We start from the raw sequence: 12267 nt of genomic DNA, 5'->3' as shown, positions 1-12267 counted from the left end.
ACATCTCCAAGTGACCTTTGCCATTTGGTGCCTCCCCCACCTTTCCAACGTAACATCAGCCTCACACGCTCAAGTAACTTTCAGGGAATGACTTTGCCCTGCCAACCCGGTGCCCCCTTGGTACCACCCCAGCTCCCCATCATCCTCCCTTTCCAGCACAGTTGATAACTCATCTGTCACCTCTAGCTACTACTGCCACTGCTGCTGGAGAAGAGAAGGCACTTCACATGTGCTCGAAGAAGCAGTTCAATGCCTCAAGCTCAATGGAATTATTAGCTTTCTCCCTGAAATACACTTCAAACCATACCATTCCTCTTTGGAATGTCTCACACTTCCTTGGTCCCAAGTGCCAAAACTAAACTTCTTTCTCTCACCTGCAGAGACAGGTCAAGCTCCACCTTTCCCTAATTTCCTGCACACATTTCCACCAAAACTTAGCAGGTATAATGCGTGCACATTTCCTTAGTTCTCCCAACCACCTGCTTTCTTCCTACAGTCTGGAAGAAATCCCATTTGCAAATCTCTTCTGCAATATCTTTTTTCTTCAAACCCCACCCCACCCCTCTCCACCCCTGCTGCCCCCTAATCTAGTTCACCAAGAGTTCTGTCTCCTCCCCACAGTCTCTCTGAAGATAAAGAAAGGAGTGCTCTGTAATTTCACCTGATGGATTACCTGATAACTGAATAGTGCACTGCAATTACCTAGGGCTGGGACACTGTAATTCTTCTCCAGGCTAAAACCAAGTTCACAGTGATTGAAAATAGCTTTTCCTTGACCTTCAATAAATGGGAACATTTCCCCTGACCCTTAATATCTCACACCTGTGAGTATGCTCTACATCTTTTTTTCTGAAAAAGGAGCATGTTCCTTCTAATCCATAAAAAACACATACATTCAAGACAGACTGCAGTTACTTAGAATCCTATGTCACAGATGTATTGCTCTTTTTGCTGTCTAAATCAGACATTTTTACAACCCCAAACCTTAAAAGGATTAAAAATAGATGTATTCAGCTATAAAAGACTACAGTTCTCCTTGAAACTTGTTTAATATAGTTCCTTGTTGCTTGAGTACTTACTTTTCCTCAAACCCCTAAAATTCTGTATGAAAGAAAGCATAAAAGAGCACATAGGACCTTGGAAGTCTCAGGACTGGATCTACCCAGAGAATAAGGTACATGAGTACATGAAAAAAACAGTGAACCCAACATTTTAATTGTTGCAAATCAGATTTTTATTGTCACCCTCACATATTTAATGACAGGCACTGCCTTCTAAGAGCGGCGTAAATGTTAATGTTCAGTATTAATATTTAAATAATGTCTGACAGCACCAAAAGACTTTGGAGATTTTCTGATAACCCAACTGGGTATATTTGAACCACAGGTTCCTCACTCACCTACAAAGACATGCACACACACATAGCGATATACCTGCCAAAAAAAACTCACACACACGGACAGTCACAGACAGGAGAACACAGGGTCACAAATGCACACACGTGTAAAAAGACAACTGTGGACCCAGATGCACAGACACAGGCACTATTTCTCCAAAGCAAAGCTTATGTACCAAGAAATGGTCTTACCTGCAGAAGGAAATCTTACCTTATCCCTCAAAAATATTTTGTATTCAGTGCCCCACCCACCAATTCTGCACTGGGGTCTGTTCGAGGCTAGGATCGCTCTGATGCTCAGCATGCGATGCTTCAGATGCTGAAGGAATTTCAGCTTTTATAACCCACACAGGATCACCAAAATTGTATAACCACACCGCCTAGTCAGAAATGCTATCTACTTTGTATTACACAACAGCCACCACCTGGTTACACATGGTTACTGCATGTCTCTAGTACAGTCTGTTTACCATCAATCTGGAGCAGGTTTCTAAATGGCAGGCTGGATACTCTACTGTGGAAACCAAGCAGCTGCTGGGATTATATATCTCAAACCTACACAAATAAGGAAAATTAAAACCTATCTTTCCAAATCATTCCATTCAGATGAACAAGTCCACCCACACTGCTTTCAGGGTAGTGAAAAGGGAGATTAGTTTTACTTCCTGGTGATTTTTCATTTCCCCAATCAGAAGCCCAAAGACAACTGTTTTCAAAGCTCAAAGACTTTCAGAGATTAAAAATAGGTCTGAGGGTATGACTTCATTAAATGACAGGCAGGGCCAACAATAACTGTGACACTGAAAGCTAACTGCTGGAGCCCAGCTGCAGAGGACCCTCTAGACAGGGGAAGCGCTCATGAAGACACAGAAAAAGGCAAACCAATGCTTACATCTAGTACCAGTAAGAGGGAAGAAGCCAGACTTTGTCCTGAATCCAGGCGAGGGCCTACCAGAAACCTGGGCAATGGCACCTGAAGATAAATACCTGCCTCCACCTCCCCAACAACAGACTGGACTTCCCAAATCCAGACAGAAACCATGAAACTCAGAGGAGAAACAGCCAGGCAGAAGGTTTATCTACCAGCAGCAAAGCACATTTTGGAAGATGGGATTTCTGAGATAAAGGCAGAATAAGAACCAGGACAATGCCTAGAGAAAAGCAGCTCTAAGTGTTACTTATTCATGAATAATCTTAAGGAAATCAGCAGTAAGCATTAGAGGAAGATGCCACTAGACCAGGGGAAGAGATACACTGGAGGCGAGGAGAAAGTTGGAAACCAAGCACCTTAACTGTTCGGGGACAAGAGATTCACAAGCACCAGTCCCCAGAACAGATCACGCATGACACAACCAACCCATCACATCAACATGCCCAGTAAGTCCCTTGCTCCAAGGTGAGCTAACTCAGTGCACAGCCTACGGATAAAACACTCCAGTTTCTGTATCCTGCGTATGAGAACTGTGCTCAGGATATTCTGTGAAGATGCAAGCCTCAAAAAGGTTCTACTTCAGGAAGCAAAAGAAAAATTCAATTTGGAAAAAAAGAGAAAAGAATAAAAAAACAGAGACAGCTGTGCATCAAAAAGAGGAAACAGGATCAGACAACTATATGAAGAAAATGGGCAAAGACCAAGAAGACAGCAGACTGGGATGGGAAAGAATTGTGAGGAAACAAAAAGACACAATTAGTTTAGAAGCAATAAAAAGAAGTGAAACTGAAGAAAACAGCAGAAAACTGAAAGGTGGAGGACAAGCTTGAGAAACTCCTAGAAAAAAGGATAAGTCCAGAAAAGCAATAACAATTCAAAGATGAGAACCATGGAGGAAAAAAGCAAAGAGCAGAGCCAAGAAATGAATAACCCAGTGCCTTTTAAATGGACTTAAAAACAAAAAACAAAGAAGCTAGTCATGCTGTAGGATTCCATTTATACGAAATGCCCCACGTAGGCAAATCTATAAAGATAGAAAGGGTGTAGCAGAAAGAAACAGAGAGAAAAAGAAAAACCCAGGAAGAAGAAAATGTTTGGTTTACTTAAATAAGAGCAGTAATCAAGATTAGCCCCAGATTTTCCAGAAAATATAGATCTATATTGAAGTGAAGAAAAGGTTTCTCAAACAATTTTATAACCAAACAAGTTGCCTTTATGTGTGAAAGCCAAAATTTTAATCTCAGATATTCATGGGCTGAGAGAGAAAGAGAAAAGGCAAAGCCTGAGGCTATATTCCAACCACAAAATAGGCAAAATTCAGTGAGGCTACTAACAGGGCTGCCAACTATGTATGCCAACCAAAACCATCAAGACATAAGACTAGCTATAAAATTGAATGCATACATCAAATTATTCTAAGCATATGCAAATTAATGTTAAAATATAATTAAAAACAAAGCAGACTGAACATGGAAATGAGAGGTTGCTAAAGCCATTCTCCCAAACAAATAGGAATGGAAAAATACCTTTAAATCTTAGCTATGACAACTGGAGAAAGTTTTTAATTTTTTTTACTCAAAGGAAAGCACTATTAAAATTTGAAAGAGACTACAGACTAAAACTAAGCTTGTAAATTAGTTAAATTATAATTAAAAATATTTCCAGGTATGTCAAAAAATAATGCCTAAGATTGACCTTAAACAAAATGAAACAAAATAAAGCAACACTGGAGTTCCCATTGTGGCTCAGCAGATAAGAACCTGACTAGCATCCATGAGGATGCAGGTGTGATCCCTGGCCGAGTTGCATCTGTGACCTACACTACAGCTCACGGCAACACCAGATCCTTTAACCCATAGAACGAGACCAGGGATCAAACCCGCATCCTAACTAGTTGGGTTCATTACCACTGAGCCACAGTGGGAACTCTGATAAAAAATAAAATTAACATGAGATCAAGCTTGTGCTCATTACCCCTCTACCTTCTTGCCCCCTATCTTCTAGGAGACAGATATGTTTATAAAGTATTGGTCCTTCTTCTATATTGCTAACCACTGTAGACCTTATTTTAGTGAAATAATGTTCAGAACATAGAAGTTGACATAATATTTCTATTGTGAATTTTATAATTTAACAATGTATGCCTCCCTTTTCCCTTCTTAATACTTTCTGGCATGAATTCCATTATATCTGACATTTAAAAATAACAATAAAGCAGCATTAATGTTGCTTTATTATTATTTGTCCTCTTAGCATATGGAATTTCTCAGGCTAGGGATTGAATCAGAGCTTCAGCTGCTGGCCTGTGCCACAGCCACAGCAATGCCCGATCTCAGCTGCATTCGAGACCTGTGCTGAAGCTTGCAGCAGTGCTGGATCCTTAACCCACTAAGCAAGGCAACTTGCAAGGAAAGAAAGAAGCCCTATCTTGTGCCAAAATCCAATGAGATACTTAGGCTGAAAAACCCAGAAAGGGCACATTAAAGCCAAAACCAGAAGGGAATTTGATGACCTCCATTATAGAAGACTGTACTGGAAGTTCCAACTAATACAGTAAAAACTTTTTCAAGTTCAAATAACAGAAAAGGGAGAATAAGAGAATTATCGACAGGTAATGGATACGTTTACCAAGACAATAAGTTAAAAGGTGTAGGGGAGAGGCGGGGGTGCCAGAATAAGATACTTCAGAAAGGGAGCCATTCATAAATGAACACAGGAAAAAAACTATCCCATGCACTAGCATTATCACACGATGGGCCCCTTTTAAAATAATGTATACATACATGTGCAAGTGGTTATCTACATAAAGTGGGATTATAACTGTTTTACTTTATAGAAAACTTTATGTCTTAGTTTTGTCCCTCCCAATGTATTAAAAGGCAAAATTAGCAGTAGCTCAATTCTTAGCAATTATATAAGGTTAGTAAATTTAGGACAAAAAATTAGGCAAAACAAAAAGTTAAACTTGGCCAAATACTGAAAAAAAATACTTAATTCTTCAGAAATAATGCAGTATTTGAAAATATCTATTTAAATGATGTAACTCTGAATTATATTTTCCTATTAGGGACAAACTATTTTTTTAAACCTAACGTATTTGGTTATTATCTGTTTCTGCCTTTCTAAATAAATGTTACGTACCAACATTTGAGTATGTAACAGTGTCCCTACTGTTGTAAAACTGAGTAAAACAACAAATAAAATTTAGAATTACTAACTTGACAATATCTACTCCAATTCTGTAATAAGATGGGGGGGAGGTTCTGTAAACACTAAAAGGAAATATATTAGTGGTATCCTCTAGTACTCTAACATTTAAATGACATCTAGTTAAGATAAGAAATTTAAAACTTACAATTTTTTTAATATTTTGGAAAATTTAATACAGAAAAGTAGATAGAACTATAAAATACATTTTAACTTCATAATCAACTGATTTCTGACTAGGTATTGTTTTGATTTATGTGGCAACTTCTCTACTTCTAAGTATTAGATTAGGAGTTCCTGCCATGGTGCAATGGAATCAGTGGTGTCCCTGCAGTGCCAGAACAGGTTTGATCGCCTCCCCAGCACAGTGGGTTAAAGGATCCGGTTTTTACGCTGCTGTGGTCACAACTAAGGCTCAGATCTGATCCCTGGCCTGGGAACTTCATAGGCCTAGGGGTGGCAAAAAAGAAGAAAAGAAAAGAAAAAAGTGTTAGATTACCAGATGAATCCTCTGTCATTCAATTGATAACTAGTAAGAAGCACTGATTTTAAGCTGAGCACAAAACCAACTAAATTCAGGCAACATTTCCCAGCCTCTCTTGCAGCCAGATTTGGCCATGTGACTATTTTTGGCCAACTGGCTGTGAGTTAAAGTAAACATGCCCTCTCCTTTCCCTCCTCCCACTGGTTGCAGGAACTACCTTGAGCCAAGTAAACGGATTAATCAACACCCTAGGAATGGTGAAACTATTGGGAAAAAAAAAAAGAGTCAGATTATGTGAGAAAGAAGCAATTTCACATTTGGGTATATTAGAACAGAACTACACCCCCTCAAAAAAACAAAACAACCCACCTCACACACACACACACACACACACACACACACACACACACACACACACCCATGTGTAGAGAGGCAAGACAACACATTTGGAATAACCACAAAGTTCTCAATAGGAAATAAATCAGCACATACTTCAAACCTAGCCGAATATAATTTTTCTTTAGAGGGACCAATTGGAAGCATCACAATAAAGGGTACACATTTGTGTGAGATAAATTCATTGTGCAACTTGACTATCAAAGGCTTGTTAAGTTAGCTTCTCTGGCAGAAGCTTAAATCTGGCCTTTCATTCATAACCTCAGAGCACAACTCGGAATGTGTGCTGATGGCACATGCCAGAATTCACTAATAAAAGTAAAAACAAGCTTATCCAACTCTGAAAGTAAATCCATCGTAAAGACTGCATCCTTCAAACTCAAGACTCATGTTGCAATGTGTTCTGGTCAATAACCTGAAGCAGAATAGAAGGGACGGGGGGGAAAACAGCACTTACTGAGAATCCAGAAGCCCATGCTATGGACCATGCATGGTGGTACAGACTATGTATGATGGTGTAAGTGCAGTAAAGTCATTATCCAGTGGGCTTCAAATGTCTTGCTCTGTAAAATAAGGGTGCTGGCCTATGTCTGTGGTTTTTGCACTTTTGGTTTTACTACTGGAACAGGTATCCTCAAAATGAATCTCATTCAAAGTTGGGAAAGAGAGCGTTTTACACAAGCAGGTGGATGATGTCATTAAACTGAGGACTCAATACACTTTGCTGTAAAGTTTTAGTCCATACTTTGCAGAAATAAAACAAAACAACAACAAAAAAGTCCATCCAGTAAATCAGATTCCATAACCATAGGATAGCAGGAAGAAAAATATTTACCACACCCAAATACATACAACAAATACAAATAGACATGAAAGGAGACATTGAAGGGAACACAATAATAGGATTCTTTAATACTTACATCAACAGATAGATCCTCTAGACAGAAAATCAATGAGGCAACACAGACCCTAAATGACACAACAGACTTCATTGATATTTTCAGGACTATATACCCAAAAAAATCAGAATATACATTGTTTTCAAGTGCCCATGGAACATTCTCAAGAATTGGCCACATCCTGGGGCACAAAACTAACCTCAACACATTTAAGAGTATAGAAATTATTTCAAGTAACTTCTCTGACCACAATGGCATGAAACTAGAAATCAACCACAGAAAAAAGAGAAAAAACCAAGTACATGGAGACTAAACAACATGCTACTAAAAAACCAATGGGTCAATGAGGAAATCAAAAGGGAAATTTAAACATACTTCAAGACAAATGATAATGAAAACACAACCACTCAAAATCTATGGGATGCTGCAAAAGCAGTTCTTAGAAGGAAGTTCACAGTGATATAGGCCTTCCTCAGAAAAGAAGAAAAACCTCAAATCAACAACTTAACACAACACCTGAAATAATTAGAAAAAGAACAACAAACAAAACCTAAAGTCAGCAGAGGAAGGAAATCATAAAGATCAGAGAGGCAATCAATAAAACAGAGATTCAAAAAACAATGAGTTCCCATTGTGGCTCAGCAGAAACAAAACTGACTAGCATCCATGAGGATGCAGGTTCAATCCCTAGCTTTGCTCAGTGGGTTAAGGATCCAACATTGCCATGAGCTGCGGTGAAGGTCCGATTTGGCATTGCTGTGGCTGTGGTATAGGCCGGCAGCTGCAGCTCGGATTCAACCCCTAGCCTGGGAACCTCCATATGCTGTGGGTGCAGCCCTAAAAAGAAAAAAATAAAAAAAAAATCAATAAAGCCAAGAGCTGATTTCTTGAAAGGGTAAACAAAACTGTCAAAACCTCTGGCCAAACTCACCAAGAAGAGGAGAGAAAACTCAAATAAACAAAATAAGAATTAAAAAGGAGAAATCTCAACAGATACCACAGAAATAAAAAAATCTTAGGAGAATATAATCCCACGAATTTAACATCCTACAAGAAATTGACAACTTTCTAGAGACATATAGTCCACCAAGAAAGAATCAAGAAGAAACAGATCAAATGAACAGACTGATTACCAGAAACGAAATTCAATTTGTAAGAAAAACACTTCCTACGAACAGAAGTTCAGGACCTAGTAGATGGCTTCACAGGCAAATTCTACAAAACAAAGAACATATAGCCATCCTTCTTAAAGTTTTCTAAAAGGTTGAAAAAGAAGGAACACTCCCAAAGACATTCAATGAAGCCACCATCACCCTAATATCAAAACAAGACAAAGTTACTGCCAAAAAAAGAAAATTATAGACCAATCAATATCTTTGATGAATGTACCACACAAATTCTCAGCAAAATTTTAGCAAACTGAATCCAACAACATATAAAAAAGATCATACACCACCACCAAGTGGAATTCAACCCAAGTTCACAAGGATGGTTCAACATATGCAAATCAATCACACCATACACATTAACAAAAGAAAAGTCAAAACCCACATGATCATCTCAAGAGATGCAGAAAAAGTATTTGACAAAGACCAACATCCATTCATGATAAAAACTCTTACCAAAGTGGGTATAAAGGGAACATACCTTAATGTAACTAAAGCCATTTATGACAAAACCCAGAGCCAACAGAATGCTCAACGGAGAAAAGCTGAAAGCTTCCCACTAAAATCTGGAACAAAATAAGGATACCCATTCTCACCACTTTTATTCAAACATAGTTTCGGAAGTCCTAGCCACAACAGTCAGAGAAGAAATAGAAATAAAAGGAATCCAAATTGGAAAGGAAGAAGTAAAACTATCACTATTTGCAGATGACATGATACTATACCTAGAGCACCCTAAAGACTCGACCAGAAAACTGTTAGAGCTCATCCATGAATTTGGCAAAGTCACAGGATACAAAATTAATACACAGAAATCAATGGCATTTCTACACACTAACAATGAAAGAGCGGAAAGAGAAATTAGGGAAGCAATCCCGTTTACCGTCACATCCAAAAGAATAAAAATACCTAGGAGTAAACCTACCTAAAGAGACAAAAGACCTGCACTCTGAAAACTATATATGACACTGATGAAAGAAATCAAAGATGACACAAATGGATGGAAAGACATACCATGCTCTTGGATTGGAGGAGCCAATATGATCAAAATGACTATACTTCCCAAGGCAATCTACAGACTCAATGCAATCCCTATCAAAGTACCAAGGACATTTTTCACAGAACTCGAACAATATATTTTAACGTTTGTTTGGAAGCACAAAAGACCCAGAATAGCCAAAGACATCCTGAACAAGAAAAATGGAGCTGGAGGAATCAGGCTCCTAGACCTCAGACTATACTACAAAGCAACAGTCGTCAAAACTGCATGGTACTGGCACAAAGACAGAAATATAGATCAGTGGAAGAACATAGAAAGCCCAGAATTAAACCCATGCACCTACAGCCAACGACTCTGACAAAGGGAGCAAGAATATACAATGGAGAAAAGACAGCCTCTTCCATTAGTGGCGCTGGGAAAACTGGACGGCCACATGGAAAAGAATGAAATCAGAACACTCCCTAACACCATACACAAACATCAACTCAAAATGGATTAAAGACCTAGATATAACACCAGACACTATCAAACTCCTAGAGGAAAACAGAGGCCAAATACTCTCTGACATAAACGACAGCAACATCTTCTCAGATCCACCTCTTAGAGTGATGACAATAAAAACAAAAATTAACAAATGGGACTTAATTAAACTTCAAGGTTTCTGCACAGCAAAGGAAACCCTAAACAAAACAAAAAGACAACCCACAGAATGGGAGAAAATCTTTGCAAATGAATCGACTGACAAGGGATTCAGCTCCAAAATTTATAAACACCTCCTACCACTCCATACCAAAAAAACAAACAACCCCATCCAAAAATAGGCAGATCTAAACAGACAATTCTCCAAAGAAGATATACAGATGGCCAAAAGACACATGAAAAGATGTTCAACATCACTCATTATTACAGAAACGCAAATCAAAACCACCATGAGGTACCACCAGAACGGCCATCATCCAGAAGTCTACAAACAATAAGTGCTGGAGAGGGTGTGGAGAAAAGGGAACCCTGTTACACTGTTGGTGGGATTGTAAACTGGTGCAACCACTGTCGAGAACAGTATGGAGATTTCTCAGAAAACTACAAATAGAACTCCCATTTGATCCAGCAATCCCACTCCTGGGCATCTATCCAGAGAAAACCATGAGTCTCAAAGACACATGTACTCTGATGTTCACTACAGCACTATTTGCAATAGCCGACACATGGAAACAACCTAAATGTCCATCGACAGAGGAGTGGATCAAGAAGATGTGGTACATATACACAATGGAATATTACTCTGCCATTAAAAGGAACGAAAGACTGGCATTTTTAGCAACATGGATGGACCTAGAAATTATCATACTAAGTGAAGTCAGTCAGACAATGAGACACCAACATCAAATGCTTTCACTGACATGTGGAATCTGAAAAAAGGACAGAATGAACATCTTTGCAAACAGATACTGACTCACAGACTTTGAAACACTTATGGTTTCCAAAGTAGACAGTTCAGGGTGTGCGGGGATGTGCTGGGGTTGTGGGATGGAAATCCTGTAAAATTGGATTGTGATGATCATTGTATTACAATAAGTGTAATAAATTATTTAAGTAATAAAAATGTCATAAAGGTCTAAAAAGAAAAAGATTAAAAATTTAAAGTAGACAGTTCAGGGTGTGCAGGGATGTGCTGGGGTTGTGGGATGGAAATCCTGTAAAATTGGATTGTGATGATCATTGTATTACAATAAGTGTAATAAATTATTTAAGTAATAAAAATGTCATAAAGGTCTAAAAAGAAAAAGATTAAAAATTTTAAAAAAAATTTTTAATGAACCTATCTGTGAAAGAGAAACAGACTCATGGGCAGGGAGAAGAGACTTGCTGCTACCAAGGGAGAGGGCGAGGGAGTGGGATGAACTGGGAGTTTGGGATTAGTAGACACAAACTATTGCATTTGGAGTGGATAAGCAATGAGGTCCTGCTGTATAGCACAAGATATCTAATCACTTGTAATGGAACATGATGGAGGATAATGTGAGAAAAAGAATGTGTGTGTGTGTGTGTGTGTGTGTGTGTATAAAACTGGTCACTTTGCTGTACAACACAAATTGACAGAACATTATAAATCGAGTATAAGAAAAATTTTTAAAAAAAGAAAAAGACATTTACCAAAGCTTTCCAGCAGTAGCCTGCAAATGTTATGCTATACTATGCTATCTCTTTATCATTATTTGGGTGTCCTAACACAGTACTTTGATGATTTTTTTTTTTTTGTCTTTTCAGGGCTGCACCCCAGACATAGAGGTCCCCAGGCTAGGGGTCAAATCAGAATTGTAGCTGCCGGCCTACCACAGCAACACCAGATCTGAGGTGTGTCTGCGACCAAGGCCTGGGATGGAACCATGGTTACTAGTCAGGTCCGTTAACCACTGAGCCAGGACAGCAACTTCAGTCCTCTTGATTTTGCTTTTGTTTAGCTGCTCCTTTGACATGTAAGTTCCCCAGCCAGAGATGGAACCCACCCACAGCAACTACTGGAGAAGCTGCAGTGACACCCCCCCAGATCTTTAACCTGCTATGCCACAACATGGAACTCCACAATACTTTCATTTTTAATTAAAGGAGGAAAAAGATCATGCAAGTCAAAGGAAGGCAAAAACTAATTACTTTAAATCATTTAAAAACATAATCTGTTTATGGAGTTCCCATCGTGACGCAGCAGAAACAAATCTGACTAGGAACCATGAGGTTGCAGGTTCCATCCCTGGCCTTGCCATGAGCTGTGTTTTAAGTCGCAAACAAG

General features: G+C 38.8%; 1 protein-coding gene across 4 annotated transcripts in view; it reads right to left on the bottom strand.

The window, feature by feature from the left end:
• Nucleotides 1–12267, bottom strand: part of SLC23A2 (solute carrier family 23 member 2) — a 156982-nt gene that overhangs the window by 109960 nt on the left and 34755 nt on the right. Inside the window, exon 1 of one of the 4 annotated variants that reach the window (XM_047771723.1) lies at nucleotides 1608–2939. The exons of the other annotated variants lie outside the window; for them this stretch is intronic. The gene's annotated coding sequence lies outside the window, so the exon portion shown is untranslated. Of the gene's footprint in view, nucleotides 1–1607; nucleotides 2940–12267 lie in introns of those variants that run through there. 4 annotated transcript variants of the gene reach the window in all.

Source organism: Phacochoerus africanus, chromosome 3 (assembly GCF_016906955.1).
Source record: "Phacochoerus africanus isolate WHEZ1 chromosome 3, ROS_Pafr_v1, whole genome shotgun sequence".
NCBI classification, from domain to species: Eukaryota; Metazoa; Chordata; class Mammalia; order Artiodactyla; family Suidae; genus Phacochoerus; species Phacochoerus africanus.
This window is presented reverse-complemented; position numbering and strand designations above follow the sequence as displayed.